Genomic DNA, 23,860 nt, shown 5'->3' on the forward strand with positions numbered 1-23,860 from the left:
AAACATTCTTTTGCCAAGGCATAATCAAAATACTGTAGAGCATGTAAACACTGTTGATCCGACACAGATGCAACACGCTAAAGCCATGTGTCCTTTGAAAAACTAATTTAAGGCCTTTTGGAATATTTGACTTTAGTACACAAATGTGAAATTGCTGTAGGAGACATTCATTTATGTATTTATTTGAAAGTTTAATACCTTTTCATTTAGGGCATATTGTTCTCATAAGACATAATTATGCATATATTAATCTAAAATTAGCAGTAGCTAAAAAGCTTTTAGCACAATAGGCCAACTAGCCAAACATACTGATTGGAATAAGCATAACATTAGAATGTCCTTAAGAACACAGCAGTGACCAAGTCTTATTTGGCTACTGAGGGAGCCCCAGCCCTGGGCCATTTCTAATACAATAGTGCTTCCCAAGGAGTCCTTCCATTGGAGGGAAAGGATCTCCTTCTAACTCTCAAATTGCAAAAAGCTGTCAGGAGAAAAGGTGACAGCAGCCATTCCCTTGCTTCATGCGCTATGATTTCATGAGGGTCACTAACACCTTTTAGACACTTTCTATGATATGACAAATAATGAATGACACAACAGTCTTCCATGATTGCAAGTAGTGGTCTTCTTTGTAATTTTTTTAAAATTTCCTAATCAACTGATTAAAATACACTTTCAGCTCTCTTTTAAAATATCCTTCATCTAAACTTTTCAAAAATGACAGCATCATCAATGACCAAAGCTAGGTCTTCTGCCCTAAAAAAAAGCCCACAGCTTTTGCTTATATAAACTTTGGATAAATAATTTGAAGCTATGGTACTGAAATGTACACTTCCTCTGAACATTAAAAAAATACCCCTTTAGTTGTATGATTTCCCTTTTTTAATACCTGGATAAAGAACTGTTTATCCTGATTGGACAAAGAACTGTTCAAACCTCTTTGGGAATCACTGCCCTAATCCATACGGCTTGAGGAAGGATGGTACCACATTTTAGGGAAAATTGTGATTGCATAGTGATTTCAGAGGATCATCTGGATCTTAGAAAGCAAATGGAGCTCATCTGAAAGCTTTCTTATGAAAAAGTCGCTGAATTTCAGTTGAGTCCAGTGAATCGTCTTTAACTATTAAAATTGCTTATCTATAATGGAACCCTTTTGGAAATATGTGCCTGTATTACTGTAGTGCTCTCATCTCATACCAGTACACTACTGTTCTTTTGGTGAGAATTTAGGTCAGTAGTGCCACAAGATGTGAAGGATTAGTAGCCTGTGGCTGGTTAGGCTTAGGGTTTCTCTTCTTAAACAATTGTGAAATGAAAACTGATCACAAAATTCAAAGGATAATTATGACATGTTAATCTGGAGAATCTGAATTATTTCTTTATTTAATTTTCTATCCCACCTTTATTGTTTTTATAAATAACTCAAGGCGGCGGACATACCTAATACTCCTCCCTCCTCCTTTTTTCCCCACAACGACAACCCTGTGAGGTGAGGTGGGCTGAGAGAGAGGGACTGGCCCAAGGTCACCCACCTGGCTTTCATGCAGGACTAGAACTCACAGGCTCCTGGTTTCTAGCCTGTTGCCTTAACCACTAGACGAAGAAATGTGAGCCAAACAAAATTCTCTCCATCCCTTTGTAAGAGTGAGATGAGTGAACGATGCAAGTGAGCAACATATATGCAAACATGAAAACTCTTGTTACTGAGTTACTACAATTTATGAGAAAACTTAAAAAACTGAACAAATCTCAAAAGACTGAGTCCCCTAGTAGCTAGGCTGAGGCAGTGCAACCCACAAAGCACTTACAGTACTTCAAATTCTTCTTAACTAACTGTTTTTTATCTTCAGTGGTATGAGTTTAGCTCATTAACATGATGATTTAAATAATCAGGCATTAATGATTGTTAATTTGCACATGACTTTTCTGACTATGACAAGAAACATCTAGTTCCTCCTATATGCCCCTGTCTTTCTCCCTTGCTTAATATCTACTCTGAAGAACAGCATTAAGAAGCATAAAAGCTTGCTCCTGACTTTATTGTCCTTTAGTTAGGCAACCTACTAAAGGTATTTTCCTATTATTATTTGTGAAGTTTTCTTCTAATTGCAAACCCATATTTTTTGTTTTTTATTTGCATTGTTAATCAGTGCAAATGCTGATGTAAAGCACTATACATAATTACCAGGCAAATACTCCTTTATTTCTTCCCTACCACTTCTTACTCACTTTGAATATATATATATATATACACACATACACACACACACACACACACACACGCTTTAGACATTCTTTCACAGCAAAAGAGAATTTCAGAGGAATTCTCAGGGGGGGGACTGTGGTTCTCGCACAATTTCATTACAAGATGACCACTGAGGAGGCTGTGTGAAGGCCCGTCTTTCTTTGAACCAACATCTCTTTCTACCGGCCTGCGGCCTGCCTGGCTTCCCAGACTTCAACTAAATCCCAAGAGCAGATATCATGAGGGAACTCCCCACCCCCACAGCCCACACACCCACTTTGCTTTTTCGAGAGTGGTGCTGCTCTCATTGCTCTGGTGGGGACCTCCTCTTGAGATGTGTACTGGAGAATTTCTTTCAAAATCTTTGGAGAAATCATACACCCAACAATTGTTTGGTCCAGAAATGCAGTGGAAAATTTTGAAAGGCTGTTTATACTCAGCTCTTCTGTATGTAGCATGAGCACTGCTTTAACCAAGTGTTTTCAAGAAGCAGAGATGTCTGGAGGGAAACCACTCCAGGATGAACACCTCCCCACCCCCTGAAAGTAACATTTATATGCTTAAGAACATTGCTTTACAATTACCTGCTCATAATATTGTCAGTACATTGTTTAGTATCCAGGCTGAAGCTTTCCATGTTCCATTCAGGCCAAAGGTTGGATGGTGCTTCTTGAAAGTCTGACCAAAATCACCCCAGTTTATTTTTTATTTTTAGTCACATGGGTAGCCTTAAGGGAATGCTCAATTTAAAGACTGGTATTCATATATCCAAATCATACCCTTCTTGGCTCATTACTCAAAGGTCACTGAAGTATGGAGGAAAGCTGGAATAAAACTGATTTTGTAGCATCTAAAGCCATAATCCTGGAACACAGTTAAAATGGGCTTCTCTGCATGTATTTTTAAAACAAACAAACAAAAAAAACAATTGCGACAACTTTAATTTGTATTTTGTTGGATACCCTACAGAAGTAATCCATGCAAGGGTGGCCTAGCTCATCTCCATATGAAGACAGGATGTATTTACATGTGTGAGTCATGCTACTCTTTGTAAATGTTGAAAGAAGGCTGAAGGAATGCTTTCATATTGGCTTTACACAGCAGGGAAGCTTATTCAGCCAGTAAAGAGATATATATTTAGGTTGCAATTTTGTAGAAATTTACTTGGAAGTAAGTCCCCTTGCATAAAGTTTTCCTGAAATTTTGTATTATTTAAAGAAAGTGTAACTTGTCTTTTTATTGAAGAAAGTGCTCCATGTGGTTTGCCATTATTCAAAAATTACAATAACAGCACAGTAAAATTAAAATGCAGAATACAACTCTAGCAGGTATAAAAGCCAATAATTTTAAAAGGCCTGGATATAATTTAGGTCTAACCTAGCATTCCTGAACCTGGTGGTTTTCTGTGTTGGAATGGCAACTCCCTAAATACCCAGTGGTCAAGGCCAAGGCCATGCGGACTAAACATTCTGAGGGTTTGACATCCCAACACATCCAGAGAGCACCAGGGTGGGGATGGCTATGCCACAAGTACTGAACCAACTGAGCAGGCATAAAAAGGTGCATCACATATGCATCACATACGGAACTCTCCCTATATTTGGTGCTCAGAGGTGTAGTGAAAGAGTACTGTATGTTATCCCTCCCTAATGAAAGCAAAACTCTCTAACGTTTTTGTTAAAGTTCATAGCAATACATGTACATCCAAACAATGGGACTACTCAGAATGGACTCTTTCAAGACAGGTTTGTTTCTCAGTTTGTGCTAAGAATCTTGAAATTGCAGTTCTCAGGTGTTGAACGTGCACATGTGGCTATTCTCAAGGAACATTGGTGAAATAATTCACTATCCATAGAGCTTGCTGTAAAGAGGAATTGAAAATCAAGAACACCTTTCCAGCTCCTTTTGACAAGATGACCAATCCAAATCACATATGAGAACATTTAAGGGATATGCCAAATTTACAAGTCCAGTAAAGAACTGAGAAGTAGCAGATTTGGAACAGTAAAATTGGAAGGTTTTTTTTTTTTTTAAAAAGGTAACGATAGGCCATTTCTTACTTCAGAGGACTCTTTGGCCTTGATGGTATTTTCAAATACCTCCTAGAATTTCTGTGGAGTAATTTATTATAGCCTAGCCCCGAAAACATTCTTTCTTGCTTTATCTCTGGCCTAGAATGACTGAGTATATAACTTTCTTGAGGTCAACATGTGCGTTCATCCTTTGCACAGTGTGCACTCCAGCATGGGTGGGACCAAGACAATAAATGGGGCCAGTACAATTTTTAAAAAAAAGTTAATTTAATTCAATGAATTCAACTGAAATCAAGTTAATATGGTTATGCAGGATAACTCCTTATGTATTTAATTATTTGCCTTGTGTAATATTAAGAAGTTACTTCAATGGTAATTTTGGAGTGATTTGGGGGGCTACACTCTAGACTTTGAGTGCCTTAGCATTATGTATTTATTTATTTGATTTATGTATTCTATAAATAATATAGAACTGTGATCTTAGCATGTGCAGAGTGCATTTTCTTGCTCACTCTAGCCCAACCCCAAAGGGTTCCCCTGGATGCATCCTAATGCTCAGACATGGAGAACTGCAGGATGAAAATCAACACAAAAAGATTTCTATGCATGTAGATTCTCCCAGAAGCTGAAACTTACATGGTCAGACTTGTAGAATATATGATGGAATCATGAAGAAAGTGACCAAATCAGAATGGGAAGATTTGGATTTCAGCTTGAGAGCAGACACGACATCCTGGAGGTTTAAGCTTTAGACACCTCTACTAGATCTCATAGATTTATATTTTTCATACATCTGACTGGCTGACGATGGGCTTGTGCTTGCAATGTTCTGTGATTTGGAGATACTCTCCTACAGAAGCCTTGTTTAGTCACTTTCACACAGTAAGAGTCTCCTGGGAAAGGGAAAATACTACACCCCCCCGCAAAAAAGTGGAGTCGCCAGTTTTCAGGTAATATATAGCCATTGTATGATTTCATTTAGAACAAAACTTCAGGATGACTGCCTCTGATTTAAAGCAGAGAGATGTATTACTTTGTGTATTTAAAAAGTCAGTTGCATAATTCAATCATACAAACTGACTATTGGAAAACGAGTATTATATAATAGAAGTATTATTTCTGGAGGGCAGCTATTAATATTAAATATTAAATGATACCTGAATGTCTATTTTTTGTAAATGCACTCTCTGAAAACACAATTGAACATGATATATGCACATTTAAAACCTAATGTTATTACTGGCTTTTGTACAGCTGGTTGGCCCTAGATAAAGCAGTACTGTGTATATTAGAAATGGGAAGTCCTGCTTTGTAATCTGAACTTAATGCATTCATGAAGTGACTTGAACAAGGCGTTTCTTCATGGCTGGAACCATTAATGGCTTTCTCAAAACAAGCCATGAAAGTCAGTTGTGTTGTGTTTATTCACTGATGTTTTATTTTTTTTTTAACTACATATTTTGTTCCATAAAAGGGTTATTCAAAGCTCACCTTTATTTTTAATTAGTTGCAGACCCTTTGGAAAGCTGGCCTTGTGGGTGCTGGAGACATTCCAGCCTGGTTTCCATTTAGCCGTTGGATGAAGCTAAGCATACTGTGATATCCTGCCAGCACAGAGCTATATATGAGTTCATATTGGTAATGCTCATAACAGAATTACAGTTACTAATATAAGGGTGTTTTAAAAATATTGTTAGTAATCGCCAGCAAGGAACTACAGGGTATTTACATTCCCCTATTTGTGATTTGGTAATCTCAAATAGATTAATGCTTTCTAAAAAATGTATGTGAAATTGGGGAAAGACACATACAACATTTGCAGAGAAAAATTTTCCATTTAAAATGCAATTGCTATTTTTTCCCCCAGACTTTGGGCATGAACACACTTGGTATGTTTTTATGGTTTTTTAAGCTATGCATTACAACAAATTTGCATAGTGTGAAGGCACAATGCCAGGACTAGCCCAACCAATGTGATCAGAGAGAAACTGCTATTGACATTTTTGGGAGGACTGGGGTGGGGGGCAGCTGAAGCAAGGAAGCATGGCTTTTTCATGGAGCACCTCCTGGTTGACATCAGGCTAGAATGTTGCTTGCTAACATTTCAGAAACTTTTAAAGAAAAAGGTGTTCTGGAGACTCTTCTCTTTTTATCAATCTATCTGTATTTTCCATTTTTATCGCTTGCAGTTTTTGTTGCAGTAGGGTTATTTTATTGTTCTATAATTGTATTGATGTTTTATTTGGTTCTATACCTTAAGTAAGTGTGCCAAGAGTCTCTGGATTGTAGCAGGGTAGAAATCTGGACAATAAATAACTAAAATAAATAAATTGAAAATTGAAAAATGTTCCAGTTGCATGATCTAGGCTGCTAAAATAATGAAATTCTACAAGCTCTCTAGCTTCTAGAATTTCTAGATCTCTCTTCTCTGCTAATCAAGGTGCTTTGGAATAATAATTCATAATTATTAAACCATTCTTTTTATACATGAAAATATATGATCTAATCATACCATTATCAATACATGTTGTTGCATATGCAGTCCTGCCCTAGCTGGCCAAACTGTGAAGCTGACTTGTCTATTCAATTTATGGCTAGTTCTTCTAATAGGGCTTGCAAGGAGAAGTGCTGGAGAAATGGTGATTTGCAGAGAACAAGAATGAGGAAATGGTGGGATTTCCCCCCGCTGGCCCATCAGTGCCATCCCCACCAGAGAAATGCTCGTAGTAAGCAAGCAATCCCCGCACTGAACAGGGGACTGGACTAAATGACTTCTGAGATGCCTATTAACTGTATGATTCTTTGCCTGCATGAAGGCACACACAGATGGAAACCAAGTGTTCTCAGAGACATATCCATGGAAAGGAAAACAATTGGAGCTGGCATTGGGGTATGTGGGTAAAGAAGGAGAATCTGGCAACTGGGGGACATGGTAACCACCATCCTGATAGACCATCAGGCCAGCATCATTGCCAAAGCTTGAAATCCAGACAGCAATTTCTTAAGCTGGCTTCATTTCCAGATAGTATCAACATGATAGATAGTAGATAGATAGATAGTAAAGCCAGTTTGGTCTAGTGGTTAAGGTTCTGGGCTAGAAACCAGGAGTCTGTGAGTTCTAGCCCCACCTTAGGCATGAAAGCCGGCTGGGTGAACTTGGGCCAGTCACTCTCTCTTAGCCCAACTCACTTCACAGGGTTGTTGTGGGGAAAATAGGAGGAGGAAGGAGTATTAGGTTTGTTTGCCGCCTTGAGTTATTTATAAAAAAATAATAAAGGTGGGATAAAAATAAATAAAATAAACATGATATTGCTGTTGACAATTGCCCTAAATCTAGTTTATATTCACTACCTCTCACTACACCTTTCTATATTAGCAAACCATCCTTGCTTCTACTACTTACACATAAATTCATATACTGCCTTTTGTTCTTTAAACTTCTCACCTGTCTTTTTTCCAAGGATTTCAATTCCATCCACTGCATCTTCCTTGCTCTCCCTCCTCTTCTCAGTTCATTCACTCTTTTTTCATGTGTCTGTTTTGACATTCACTCGTAATCCATTTTCTCCATGTGACCAAACCACGCCAATATACTTTTTTCATAATGATGACTCACTTTGTATTCATTCATCACCCATTCATTCATTTTTGACACATCCATCTCTTTTTGTTTTAACACAGACATTTAAGTGCCTCACTGCATTCACATACCCAACTCTCGTTTCCTTATAAGAAATTGGTTAGAAGCATGCTGATATACATTTTCCCTTCTTTTGAGGGGAAATGTATATCAGCATACTTTACAAAGGGGAGGCAGTTTGATGTAGTGGTTAAAGGCATCAGGCCAGAAACCAAGAGACTGTGAGTTCTAATCCCACAATACTGACTTGAAAGTACAAACAAATAAATACTTTACAAAGATCAGATTCTAACCACTACTTCTCTACCATTACTTTGAACATATTTTCTAATCTTCAGTAAACATTCTACCATGGTCTACAAATTCATCTAATTGCTCTGTCTTTTCCCACATACTGTATGTATAACTTGCAATTGCTCACTCAATTTTTCCTGTTAAACACAACTACCTTGGTCTTCAGTACATTAATTTTAAGATAATAGTTACTCATTGCATCATATAATCTATCTGACATTTGCTGCAAATCATTTAGGTTCTCAGTCAACATGATAGCAGCTACATACAAAAGTACACACATCCCATCCCTGATCAACATATCTCTAACATCTCCATAGGCATTCCTTATGCATTTGTCCATAACTACAATTACAATAAACAACCAAGGAGACATCACACAACCTTGTCTTATTTTCTGCTCCACGATGAACCATTAGCTATTCAATTTATTTTATTGCATGCTTTACTTCCATCATATACCACTATTATTACATTCAGCAACTAAACTTCAACTCTATATTTGCAGAGACCATTCCATTATTCAATCTTATTTCCTTTATTGCACTCTTCCTCTAAATCTACACAGTTCTATGGCCATGTGTAATATAATTCCTTTTACTTTCTTCTAGGTAGTTTCCACATCTGCCCTCTTCACATCTACTTTCTATTTATTGTGTTGGGAGATTAATTTATCTTCTAACATTTTTCATGGAGGACTCTTACTTCTCCCTACTGTCAGATTACTTTACTCTAATTGTTTTACTTCTTTCTTTTTCTTCCATGTTGATTTTTTCCAAGATTCACTTTTGCACTACCAAAAAATGAGCTGTCCCTCACTTGGAACCTCTCATCACTCAAGCCTCTTTTAGTACTTATCTCACTCCATCATAAACAATCCAATAATGCTTTTAGGTTTATATCAGCGACATTCCCTGCTGATGGAAAGCATGGTGCTGTCATTTGGGGCACATTTTGGCCTGTCTGCCGTAAGTACAGCCAAAGCCCAATTTTACTCCAAATATGCTCATGCTATTCTATGTAAGCTAGGATACTTAATCTGAAGATTATTTTGAAAGCTACAGTCCTGTTGCCCACTTCCCACCAGCTAGGAAGTACATGCAGTAGGCTGACACTCTCAGGATACTAGAAGAATTAGATAGCTTATCGAGGAGGGATTGGAAAGGCAGAGATTTATAGTCAAAAGGTTGATTATGAAATGAAAGAACATCCAGTACACTGTTGGAAAAATCTGGAAATTGCTCATGTTTTTATGGTACTCATATGATTTTCACATTTTGAAATTTTAAAATATAGACATGATCAGTTTTAAATATGAGTCAACCATGACTTGTTTGTATGTTGTTTAATAGCTTTATCTTATAAAATACTATGATGAGGAAAGGCTTCCATGTGTGACCATGGGAGGCTTATGAACACTGTCTCTATTTTAGTATCTTATGCTAGCCCAGCCCACCTGAAAGCTAAATGGATCACTGCCCCCCAAATTCCTGCATATTTCCATTTATGTGAAATATGAAGCTTTTTGGTCAGTGAGAATGATCATTGATTATCTAAGTTTGGGTAAATGTCTGATCCCCTGCAGCAATATTTAAGTGTCTTTGCCTTAGCCTGGTAATGTTGAAATCATATATTACATAGGTGTTCTTTAAAAGTAAGTCATAGAATATTTTTAGCAAGTAGGACAACCTTCCTCATTCTGGTCCCCTGAAGTTGTTCAATTACAGCTTCCATCATCCACAACCAGCTGTTAAGGGGCAGTAAAGATCACAGCCCAGTACATTTGGAAGGCACCAGATTGGGAGGTTCAGGATATGTCTTCTCTGTTTACCTTCAAATGTCTATGCTGCTGCTTCATCCTCAAGGGTTTAAGGGTAATACTGTATATGTAAAAGTCTTTTAAACAGAACATAACAACAACTTTTTAAAGAAGATAAGACATACATACAAACATACCCAACACATTCTTCCATTCTGGGCAGAAACACTGAAAAGGAATATGAAAGAGTAAGCCAAAGAAATTGAAGGCTTTTTATTAGGGAAAAATATTGAAACAGCTCAAATTAGTTTACACCAACACCATTCATTCTGTTTCTGCTGACTTATTAACTCCTTCTTTCATATAATGAAGTGGGTAGAAGCAGGCTCATAAGCACAGCCTTTAAAACTCTTTTGACAAGATTCAGACATGTTACTTCCTAACTTTCTGCCAGGATTTGCACATGTTCAGATTTCTCCATCATTTTCTCCATCTTTCAACCAGAGTGCACAAAGTAACCTACCTGCTCTAGTTTTTGCCCTTTTATAAATCCAAATCCAAAATAGCAATATCTGTTACTCTAGAATTCATTCAGATTCAAGTTATGTTTTTCTAATATTAAAAACCTTGAATATCTAGTACCAACCATATGAGCCCTGAAATGAGACCCACGGAGCCTCCCTTGGTGTCTGCTAGATTCTCTGTCCCTTCTCAATTGTTAAATTATCTTTTAATTAAAAAAAAGAGAAAGCAAGTATGATGCAAATCAGAGCACCAAAATAGCTTTAATTCCAAGAATACTTATGGGCTCCAAATGGCCCCATAAGCTTTCTTAGAAAATGAAAATGTTGGGCAGTTCCACCCTGGAGCTTTAGTTGGAAGTGTGCCCACTTTTCCTGTAAAATAACAAAGAAAAGTAGGGGGTTTGCAGTGTGTGTGTGTGTGTGTGTGTGTAGCAGAGTAGAGTGGGTGGCAGGTAGATTAAATAGCACTTTGTAACTGTTTATGTCCTTTATGGCAGCTATTCTGTGACTCAGCAAGGCATTTTGTGAGAGTGCCCTACAACAGGTTCTCAAAATTCCAATGTGCCCAGCTACTGAAAATGGTTAGGCTCCTGCCATTGGTACTCCTTTCTAGAGTCGTGTGAGTATAATACTAATTCTCACATTCAGCACATACTTGGAAAACATATGGAGTAGGGACCTAGATTGTAGTAACAAGCATTATTCCAAAAGATGGAAACCATCCAGCCAATTAATGAATTAACCATTAACTCCCTGTGCCTTCGTTCAAACTTTGCTCCCCTCCTCTTTGATCACCAGGAATGTTTTCCTCTTCTTCAACTCAAACTGTTTGGAGGTCAGTAACAAATAAAAGTGGGCAGCTTCATAATGCATATTACCTACCATTTAGCTCTTAGAATGGAGCTAGGAGTACAAGCAAGATTTCCCAACCTGGACTACAACTCCCCATAATTTCCACTCAGCAAGGCAAGCTGTGTCCTTGCTATGAATAGCAGTTGTTGGTCCTTGATCCTCTAAGAGATGGATAAGGTCAGAAGGTGCAAATCTCCAAGCTCTCTAATCCCAGGGCAACTATCAGTAGAAGACCCTTCTCTGGCACGGAGAATGAAACAGACTCCCTGCAGGCTTCTCTGGCTGATGTGAACCTTACTTCTCTTATCAGATGCAAATATTACTCAGTGATCTGAACAGCAAAGGGAAACTCTTTCTGGCAGCTGACAGGTGGCCTGGTTTTGTACCACTGCGGGCTGCAGGGACACCGTGGGACACAGTAATGTAACTGGACGGTTATGAAGAGTTTACTTAAAAGAGGTGCCTTAAAGATACCAAACGTTCAACACAGTCATATTAAGCCTTATTTTGTTCCTTAAAAACTCAGAACTGCTGTCATAACTCGTCCATATTCTGCTGGATTTTAGCGGCCCTAGTTGATTCTGAGGGCAACAGTGATGGAACTGGGTTGCCTTTTCTAGTCTAGGGGAAACCTGTGCCTCCCACTCAGTTTATGTGATTGCTTTAAGAATAAATGAAACAGGCGCTGTAATTCTTTTCAGAAATAACAACACCAACAGTAACAAAAACCTGGTGAATAATGGTGAATTATACACCCAAAGTAGCTGTATAATGCAGATCTCTTGAGCAGAATAAGTTGTGTATACACAGGTGCATACACACACAGAGAGACATATACAAGTCTGTAACACTGTTCTAAATATTACTTTATTTAACCACAAGCAAAGGAAAGCTGGAGCCAAGAGAAATTCCTCATTAGCAAAAAAAAAATAAAAAAATCCAACTTGCTGTCTTTGGGAAAATCATTTCCTCCAAAAGCGAATGAATCACTGAAGACAATCTGCAGCTGTACGTAAGAGGCACTTGTGTGAAATCAGCTTCACATGACATGCAAAGTTTCTCTGAATTTGTTTTCCAGTCATTGCTGATGAAATCGTACACTGTCTTCGAATGTTGGCTCCATGCTTTGTTAATAGCTCCTTTCCTCCTGCCTGACGTGGAGTTGGCGGTTCCAGCTGCCTTTGTGGTAATCAGGGCCAATGTCACATAAACCTATGGCTGTGCAACCACTGACCCAAGCAGACCCCTTCCCTATCCAATGTTTCAGAAGCAGTCAGTGCTGATGAACAAAGTGGATAGAAGACAATGACCACACACTTTTAAGGCCGATTCTCTCCATCTCAAGCAGTGTCAGAGTAACCGGCCCCTTGACCAAAAAGGATTATACCAATTCAAGGGCTATTTTCTCAACTGTATGAGACCTTCAGGTTTACTGGCAATAACTCACTCAGGGCAGTACTGAAATCTTAATGGAGCCCCTTCTCTGCCTCTCAAGACATGGCAAGAAAAATGAAGTTTTAGCTACCCACCCCAACTGCCTGATTTTTCCATTCCAGGTGTTTCTGGCTGACCAGAAGCAGAAATAATTTAAATCAGCAGTAAGGAAAATTCTCCACATGCCAAAGTGCCTGTACTCTTTGTCTCGTGTAGAATATAGTATGCAGTACATGAAGGGTTGGTATCATTCTGTTGTGTGACAGAAAGCTGGGAGCTGATGGGTTCAGCTTCTGCCAGCGTGTCTGGGAAGGAAAGTGCACACCAAATGAAGCACTTTGTGCTCTCTCAACCTGGATGGCTCCCTATCTCCTCAGGCCTGGAAAAAAAAATAACTTAAAAGAATGAGGCTTTAAAAAGAGCTGACATTTCTGCTACGCTCTGCCTCTTGACATTGAATCAGGCTTTTCAGCATAAAAGGTTGTTCCAATTTCATTGTTAAGACCCATTACTGACCAATACTATTGATTTATAAGATCTGTTTTCCAGCTTGATTACAGATGCTATTTTTAATCTGGTGTGAGGAAAAAGAATGAAGCATAGTCAGATTCTAAAATGCCTGCTGTTAAGATGAAAATGAGCAACACCAACAAAAAAAACTATTAATTGCCAAGAATAAATTATTTAGAAGGGTGAAGCCTGTTATTGTTTTATTGTTTTATTATTGTTTGTAGAGATATGTATTGTGGTTTTGTATTCTGTTAGATTTTGTTGGGGTTTTTTTTGCCACCCAGAGTCATCTCGGTTGAGTTGGGCAGCCATATAAATGTAACTGTTTTAAATAAAAATTAATAAAATAAAATAAAATAAAATGGATTAATTACACATCAGTCAGTGTAATGAAAAAAAATGGAAACAGTTAAAATTGTAAGTTCCAAGTCAGATTATACAAAATAGAAAATGGATTGTGCTGCGCATGAAGACAGGGTTGATCTGGAGATCACTTTTTAGTGTAAATCAACCAATTTCCGATCCTGCTGCACAAGTCAGATGGGAGAATATACAGACTGGAAGCATGGCTCAGAGGCAGCTCTGGTTTTGGCCTCAAGATGTTACCCCCACTTTTGAGTCTACCATCTCTCTGTCTCTCTCTTCTTCAGAGAGAGACAGAGGCACTGGGAGTGGCCCTGCTGGTCTCAACCTCTTGGGAAAGCCTCTTTTGCAACAAAGCTACTATGATGCAAAAGTATTGCCTGTCTTGAAGCAGAGCTGCAGAAATACCTTCTTCTGCCTCAGTTGTGGGGCCATCAATCTCTGTTCAGGAGCAGCAAAGGGATTATGCTACCAGATGCAGAACCGGCCACAATGGCAGTTTTTTAGGGAGTGGGTGAGGAGAATTTCAGGGTATCTAAACTCCAAATGTATCTTTTGGAGGGAGTGCAATCCCCCCGTCCAGATTTGGAAATATAGGATCAGACAGAAGGGGGAAGTACAATCCTATCATGTTCCTGATCTCATTTCCTTTCTAAATTATTTTTCTATACACGTGAATGCAACCAAGGAAAAGGGATTGGGAAAAAAATAGAAATGGAATAGCCTCACACCTACTCTTTTAGAGACCCTCCCCATATGTAGGAAAGGCTGGAGCCACAAGCAGCACTGGGTATTCCCCAGCCAGTAAAATGCCTTGAGCCAGTCCTGATCCGGTAAATTCAAGCCATGTACTTACAGTTGCACATGTTCCATTTCAACCCGCATCCACTAAACAGTATACTATAAAATGATTGGATAAATCCGCAGTGTGACACTACCAGTAATTTGCTGAATCAACTTACTTCCCAAAATAAAAACTTTGCACTGCTTTTGGGCAAATTTAGGAGAATTCTGGCAAGCAGGTAAAACATTCCTACATGATAAATATGTGTAACAACTTGCTTGGGATGTTTCTTTGACTCTGGGGCAGGGTTGAGTTTTTCTTGTGTTTTGTTTGTTAAACAGGAAAAAAAAAGGAAGTGCTTGGTCATAACTTGCTCAATTTGAGATAGGGAAAGCTAAACAGGTTTGGAAACTGGATAACATCTAAATTGTTTGAATTTAAAAGGAATTAAAGAGTATCCTTACATAAACCAACAGAACTCTTATAAAGATAAATGGCAATAAACTAGTAAAGTATAGAGAGATTCCCCAATATGGAGATCTGTGCTCTGCTATAGAGAACCATCTATTATTTACATTGGCATTAGGGATGTGTGCATATCTGAATGAGGAAGGAGGGAGGAAGGAGCACTGGACAAGATTGCTCAATCTAATGTTATAAGAAAGTTAACTGGAAATGGGAATTTGTTTTTGTGCCACTTTGATTAAGGGATCCTTGGAGAGAACAACTTCCTCATTCCAGCCCCCACCTCCCTTATGCAACTACATAGTGTACAAACCAGTCCTCATTTAGCCATCTGAAAAATGTTTCCTTTTGAAGTCTTCCTCTATTCAGACATGGTTGCTTTTAGCCTTTATGTGAACAGAGAAAGGCAGCCTCAGCTAAACTGGTATCACCTATTTATTTAGTTTACTAGGCTCATATTTTTTACTTGTTATCAGTGGTGTGTGTGTGTACACAGACCATCCCCAAACCTAAATATACATGTATATACCTAAATGGAGAGCCAGTTTGGCATAGTTGTTAAGGCATCAGGCTAGAAACCGGGAGACCATGAGTTCTAGTCCTACCTTAGGCATGAAGCCATCTGGGTGACCTTGGGCCAGTCATTCTCTCTCAGCCCTGAGAAGGAGGCAATAGCAAACCGCTTCTGAAACCTTGCCAAGAAAACTGCAGGGACTAGTCCAGGCAGTCACCAAGAGTCAACACTGACTCGAAGGCTCTCTATCTTGTCATACACAGCTAAATAAGAATAAATCTACATTAATATTAAACAAGGATAGTAAAAAAACTGTTCCTTATGCTCTCATTTTTGCTAATAATAATAAACTGAGCTTCAGCTTTAGGAGAAACGTGAAATGGTAGCGTTGGACAGAATTTGAGTCTTCATGCCCTTGCATCATACAATATGGTAGAGAGGAAAGACTTGTCATCAGAACAAACATAATGGTATTCACTGATGGAAAACAAATAACGTAATTATAAAACAAACCAAGGCTTTTAAATAGCTGGGATTAACTTTTCAATCCTCTGTTGCCTGGAGCCTTTAATATTCTTTCAGTGCAATATTTGATTTCATTTCGGAGGTGAAACTACATGTCGTCAACATTTATCTTCACAGTGCCTGGAACACAGACACTACTATGGGGGTGCTCGGGAAAGAAGCCTTTGAAAAGCCTTTGAAAACCTTTTTCTCCAAGCCTTGGGTTAGGATGGATGCCAAGCCCCCATAGAACTTTATTTGATCAAGTATCTTTTGGGGGGTGGGGTATCACTATTCTATTGTTTACTTTTTTAATGCTGCAAGTCAACCTGAGTCTTATGGAGTTGGGCGGCCTCTAAATCTATAAATAAATAAATCTATAAATAAATAAATCAGATCATTCACTCCAGACAATCGCATAATTAACATTTTACGTGTGCCATACCAGCTAGTCTTCTCCCTGGTAATACTTTGCTATCTATGTAAATACAAGAGAAATACAACAACATCCCATCAAACATTGATTATATCCCTGCCAGCTGGGAAATGCTGAGTCTGTTACCCATGTTTTTATTGCACTGCCATTTTATATGGCTCGGCTCTCAGACTAAATTATTCTGGCTGTTCTGAAGTTTAGGAACCTTGTCTCCTTTTGGTTGATGTATCTGCAAAAACAGCTAGTAAGATACCCAAGGTTTGTGCAGTTGCCATTGCTATTAGGAGACTAAAGATTTATACTGCCTATTAAGTATTAAATAATGATACATGTTTATCTCTTCCATTCTATGGATAAGATTAAACTTTTTATATCCTTGTGAACTTTTAATTGTTTTCACTCGTTGCATCATTTCTTTCTTTGGTACATGTATTCTTCTGTGATGGCTGGTCTGGGGGGAGTTTGATCCGGTTGCACCTGAGGAAGTGGACAGGGCCCTCGCAGCTACTAGTTCAGCCACTTCTGTATTAGATCCGTGCCCTTCCTGGTTGGTCAAGGCTGCCCGGGAGGAGGCTCGTGATTGGGTCTGGGTGGTGGTTAATTCCTCTTTGAGAGAGAGGGTGCTCCTGCCAGCTCTTAAGGAGGCGGTGGTGCATCCTCTCCTCAAGGGCCATCACTCGACCCAACCAGCCTGGATAGTTTTTGTCCAGTCTCCAACCTCCCCTTTTTTGGGGGAGGTTGTGGAGAGAGTGGTCATGTGGAAGCTGCAGAGGACCCTGGATGAAGCGGATTATCTGAACCCTTTTCAGTCAGGGTTCAGGCTGGGTTATGGGACTGAGATGGCATTGATCACACTCTTAGATGACCTCTGGTGGGAGCGGGATGGGGGCAGTGCGACCATCCTTGCTCTTTTTGACCTCTCAGTGGCCTTTCGATACCAACGATCATGGCATCCTTCTGGACTGGCTTCGGGAGTTGGGGGTGGGCAGCACAGTATTATGGTGGTTCTCCTCCTTCCTCTGGGGTCAGTTCCAGTCGGTGTTGATAGTGGGGGAAAGGTCCAGCCCACGTCCCCTACTCTGTGGGGTGCCTCAGGGCTTGGTTCTCTCCCCTCTCCTATTTAACATCTACATGAGACCGTTGGGGGAGGTGATCCAACGGTTTGGGGTAAGATACCATCAATATGCTGATGATACTCAGCTTTATATCTCTACTCCAGACCGCCTGAGTGATACCATGGATGTCCTGACCCAGTGCCTGGAGCCTGTAAGGGCCTGGATGGGGTGCAATGGGCTTCCACTCAACCCAAGCAAGACTGAGTGGCTTGGGTTTGTGGGCCCCCGGTGCTAAGGTTTTTCCACCTTTGGCCTTGGATGGAGTTGCACTGCCCAAGCAGACACAGTGCGCAATCTGGGGGTCCTCATAGACTCATGGCTCCTGCTCAAAGAGCAGGTAGCAGCCATGGCTAGGAGGGCCTTTGCACACCTTCGGGTCGTGCACCAGCTGCACCCATTCCTAGACCAAGAGGCTTTGCTCACAGTCACTCATGCCCTCGTGACCTCCTGTCTGGATTACTGCAATGGGCTCTACATGGGGCTGCCCTTGAAGAGCATTCGGAAGCTTCAACTGATGCAGAATGCAGCTGCACAGATAGTAAATAGTGTTGGCTCCTCGGCACATGTAACACCACTGCTACGTGAGCTGCATTGGTTGCTAGTGTGCTTCCGGGTGCAATTCAAGGTGCTGGTTGTCACCTTTAAAGCCCTTCATGGCTTGGGGCCGAGTTACCTAAGGGACTGTCTTCTCCCAGTTGTTTCTGCCCGCCCAATTCGATCTAGTAGGTTGGGTATGCTGTGGGTCCCGTCAGCCAGGGAGTGTCGGTTGGCGGGAACTAGAAAGTGTGCCTTCTCTTCCGTAGCGCCTGCCCTCTGGAATATCCTCCCTCCAGAAATTAGGATGTCCCTGACCCTGTTGGCCTTTTGTAAGGCCGTGAAGACCTGGCTTTGTGCCTGGGCCTGGGGCCTCGAGCGTGTGGATGGTCCCGTCTCTTGGCTATATTAACATCCATACATTGCTCACTTGGCAGCCATGTATATTTATTTTGTATTTATTTTATATTTTAACTGTTTTAATTGTAATTGTTTTAATTGTTTTATAGTTTATTGTTGTAAGCCGCCTAGAGTTACTCGCTGAGATGGGGGGCTATAGAAATCAATCAAACAAACAAACAAACTAAAACTAAAACTAAACTTGAAAGCCCCACAGTCTGGATAAAGAGGCCTGTAAGGTAGATTCAGTCTGCAGATGTCAGCCCTGTGAGGTAGTCCAGACAAGAAGCACACCCGGGAGTGCTAGATCTATCTTTATTGTAAGGTTACATTAACAGAAACTTGCAAGACTGAAAGTATTTCTCCCTCCTTTCCTTTTACTCTCAAGAAAACTAAGGAGGGTCCCTTCTGAAACACTTCCCATGCCCCCCTCCCTCTGCTGCTGAGATACCTTTTACATGCTGGTTGTCCAGTTTGTGGGTCTCCCTTGTCTCCCAAGGTCATTCCCACAGACCATGACAGCAGACCAAAGATACTCTACTTCTGCCTAAAAAATAGACCCCTCTGTTAGGACATCCATAACCTTTTGTGCACGAGTTACTTATTTTTTTACCATGTGCATGAAAGCTAATCTTCATTTGACAAAGTCACATCATGAAAATAATTACAAACAATTGGGACAAATTGCCATAAAATATAAAACCAGTTCCAGAAATACAGTTATAACCCAATGCAGCAAAAATGATAAAAATGAATGAATTTATTATGACACAATTAAGTGCACAAAGTTAAATAATATATATATATATATATATGATATCTTGCTCTCTGTAATGTGTGCGCACACAAACACACACACACATTACAGAGAGCAAGTATGTAAAGTATTTTTTTCATGGATTCAGATCATAATACAACCAAATGACGGTACTTGGGACCAGAATTTCTGTCACTAAGCAATGCAGTTGTAAAGCACAATGTCATGTGACCACATCACTTAGCGATGGCAATCCCAGCAGTCCCAGTTGCTGTCGTAAGTGGGAAGTGGTGGAGTCTGAGGCAAGGAGGGGGGGGTGCAGAGATGCCGTGGGGTGGGGAGTTGGCAGGGGCCACGGGTGGGTACTGCAGACTACGAGATCTTTGGGACACTGAGGGACACAGGTGAGCTGTGGACACCCTTCGAATAATAGAATTTGTCCATGTTTGCTTTTTTGCAGACCTGAAAGTGAAATGTCTTCAACAACATAAATTCAAAGACAGTCTGAAATTGCTGATTACAATTTATCAGCAAGATTATTCTATTTGAGAAACACAAAACATATTTTCTCTAACACAAAAGCTGTGAAATTGGCATAACTAAACAGGAAGATTGCTTTATCACTTATTACATCTGTTGTGGATACTGATCTTGTATATATTTTTCTTTTGCAAACCAAATGTCACTTACATTTCATGTTATTTCATTGATTGATTGATTGACTGCCTAGTCAGTAAGGCATTACAAAACTGTGAGTGTATGATTACTGTAATAAAGTAATGTGGTTCCTGATAATGCTGATTTCTTAAATTCTTGAAATATTCTTTAACAATTCAAAATGAAAAGTCTAAAACAGGGATTCATGCTGCCTTATAAAGCCACTCTTTCTTTGCCATAAATACTGCTTTCTTGGAAAAAGCAAGAAGGAAGTTATGCCATCATCAAGTCTGTTACTTCAGATGGTTAACACACTGGAATACTGTACTCCACGTGAAGAGGGGGAGGGAATCCCAGCTGCTGTCCTCACCCCCAGTTGCGTGTGCACAGAACTTGCAGATGCATAAAAACGGTCTGCTTCTGGGCTTTCTTTAAGCAATCAGGCTCCATTCATTCTTAGGGAAGTGGATTAGGTGTACAGAGCCTATACATACACCATCTGTATACACATAGACTTTGTGCACACAAGGCTAATCTAAATGTAGAGGACAGAAGCAAGAAGAATGGGCCCAATCCAACTCCTGTATTTGAATATCCTTAAACTTGATCCATCTGAAAAGGATTAGCGTTAAGCCTTTTGATTTCTGTCTAGTTGATTTCTGTGATAACTTACTTGTAGCTTGATCTTATGAATACCTAACCATGGGGCTCATTTTGTTCTGAACAGTTTGTTTTAGTGGATGTAGTTGTTTTTAAAGATGCACCTTGACTATTGCTCAAGTCCAGCAAAGGACCTGTGATAGATTAAAATTAATTTCTCCTACTTCCACTTGATGAGAGAAAGAGGAAGACTATTTTTTTCTTCCTTGCTTTCCTTTAGCTGAAGATAAAAACATTTTTGGGGGGACATTAGAAGCATTTTAATCTTCCTTTTATATGCAGGGACAAATAAAGACCTTTCTCCAATATTATAAACAGATGGGTCACATACAAGGAAACCAAGGTAATAAATCAGTATGCATGCCAGGACATTCTAGGATGGGGAAGTGACCAGTCAGCATTTTAAAAGACCATGTAGGGAACAAAGTTCCATTGTGTGTGCAAAAATGTAAAGTCTATAAGGCAAAAACATACATTAAACCAATACAACATGGACATATTGTGCTATGCATGTTTATAAGTACTGTAACCATCCTGATGCTGATATCTACTCCTGTGGAACAGATCCAACAGTGATCATTGCTCAATAAATTTGCTGTTTACCTGTTGGCTGCATCTAGTCATTGGGGGCAGAATCTTTATTCCACAATATATAGAGTAACATCCAATCCAGCTATAAGGATACATTCAATGGACTAACAATTCTAATTCAATTTTGAAATAAATCCTATTCTAAGACCCAGGTTTTTAACAAATTCAGAGAAGATATGTTATTCTAAGATAATGTGGTAAATATAGATAATTGTGTAGGAAGTACCAGATTTTATTTCAAAAGGATGGGAACATATTCCTAAAACATTCAGCCAGATGGTTGACTTCTGTTTACCACTGAGAGGAAGAAGATAGGATTCCAGTCCCACTGAATACTATAGTACTAAAGGTGTTTTAACCCTATTTTGAAAAGGTCCCTAATTTAACCTGGCACCAAGTAAAAAGTGTTGCATCCCTTTTCTTCTGCTAGCCATTGAGCCTGTTGCTGTAGCATTGTCGTCAAAGGAGAATTCTAACTCCAGAGAAAAACATTGCTGCCTACTGGCTTAGGGCTTTTTTCAACAATAGGCATCTTTTAGCCCACCTTAAGTGTAATCAATCAAGCTTCATTGATTTGACAGGGATTAATTTAAGCAACTGCAACTATAAGCACTTGTTTCATTAAGTACTTCAGGTGGCACAACAGGAAAATTAGGATGCTAATCAGTGTGCAAGACTCCTTAAAAATGACTGATTGCAGTTAAAGTCCAATTCATTCAGAAGTCAGAAGAAAAGTGATCATGTTCTTTTATTTCACATTATATGCATCAAGAGAATAAATAAAGGAAGCCACAATTTGTTATAACTATTTACAGTATTCAGCAGATTGATCAATGTGATGGTAAAGCCAATATTTTTGCTTCTTTGGCAAGTAGGTTTTTTACAAGATTGTGCAAAACATATGCAAAAGAAATGACAATGTCAGAAAATTGTGGAAGATTTATTCCTGATGTTAAATTTGCATAAAGGACAAAAGCAAGATGTCTGCAATTTTAAGCTCTTCTAATGTCTCAGAGTTGATTTGTAAGCACCATTCTCTCTCTCTCTCTTTCTCTCTCACACACACAGTACATGTTGAAACTGTGATGGAACATTTAACTTTGACTTAGTATCTTATTTTCTTGTAGGAAGAAAATATTTGTAGCTTTGTACTTATGTGCAACTCTACTCTTAAAATACATTGTGAGAGCAACCGGCATCAAATATTTTTAAAAATCCATAAGTTACAAATATATTAAAATAAGCATTAAGAACTTAAGTTCTACAAAACAGCATCTAAATACAACGGATTAACTAAAATTAAACATCAAAAATTCCAGGAGAAAACTCCTTTGACAGTTGAAGGCCTCAGTCTGAATAATAGAATGGTTCTTACTACTTTGGGCTACAGGAAAGGATTATTTATTCATACTTTGTAATGAAATTCCTGTGAATTTGAAAACTAACGAAAGCCTTTTAGTTGTATGCCTTGTTTAAAACTACAGAGATAATTAAAATTCTCCCTTTATTTTAGAATGTATTGTCTATCCTTCCATTGCAGTTTTACCATATAATTGTCCTTGATGTGTAGATTAGATCTAAGTTGCAGTGGCTATAAATTCCGTATATCTATTTATCCAAAAGCAGACATGTTTACAAGTAAACTAACATAAGGTACTTCCAGATCTACTCAGGTAGCAAATTGAGTTCTTAGCTGAAAAGCAAGCAAGAAAAGAGACTACTAGAAAAAAGCATACCAAGATATTTCTTGCAGTTTGCTTTCAGTAGATATTTTGGAGTGGGAAGTGATGTCTAAGTCAGAACAATCTACTTGAGCTTTTTTCTTGTTCACATTATTGCCATTGAATCCGGCAGGTATCCTGCCTATCCTATGGCATACTTACCTAAACTCAAGTTACCCAACCATCGGAGGGCCTTTACGCTGGCACGATGTCACACCCTCCCTTCAGCTGTCCTTGAAGGCCAATACAGGAAGATTCCTTACCCAGAGACACAAGGCCCCTGTGATGCTGGTCACATAGAAACAACAGAGCATGTGCTCCTTCAGTGCCTGTATTATAGAGACATTCATATTCATATGACCCTCATTTTACCATTATTGTATAAATACCCAGGGTGCTCAGGACTATTTTATACCTCCCTGCTGCTGTCAGATACCAACCCTGCTACAACGTACAATGTGGCCAGATTCTGTGTAGCAGTACTTAAAATTCGCCAGATGATAAACTAGCATTTATTTTAATATACTGTATTTACAGATATACTAACCATTATGCTCTCCCACACCCATCTAACGCTCCTACCCCTCCCTCTAGATCTTCTTTTTTTTTCCTTTTTCCCTTTCCCCCTAGATTTCTGTGTTTTAGCTTCTTATATTAGATTTTAATGTATTTTTTATTTCTCTGTTTTAGCTTTTTATATCAAATTTTTATGTAGTTTTGTGTTTTAGCTTCTTATATTAGACTTTAATGTACCTTCTATGCTTTCAACTGACTATACTATACCCTCCTTATGCTGGTCTTTGACCATAATAAAGATTTGTTTGTTTGTTTGTCACTGCACAACAAACACAAGCAGAACTCTTGTTCACATATGAAACTAGAAAATAGATAACACAATGTATCTGAAATTCTGTATAGAACTTCACTGTGTTCAGTACAAATTCATTGTGACTCTTGACAATTTATATTACAATATTTGGTTTCCCCATCTTTAAAATGGGAAAATTCTATTGGAGTTCTTTGTTATCCAGGAAATAAATGTAAAAATCAATGCAATAAAAATTGC

Source organism: Candoia aspera, chromosome 5 (genome assembly GCF_035149785.1).
Source record: "Candoia aspera isolate rCanAsp1 chromosome 5, rCanAsp1.hap2, whole genome shotgun sequence".
NCBI lineage: Eukaryota > Metazoa > Chordata > Lepidosauria > Squamata > Boidae > Candoia > Candoia aspera.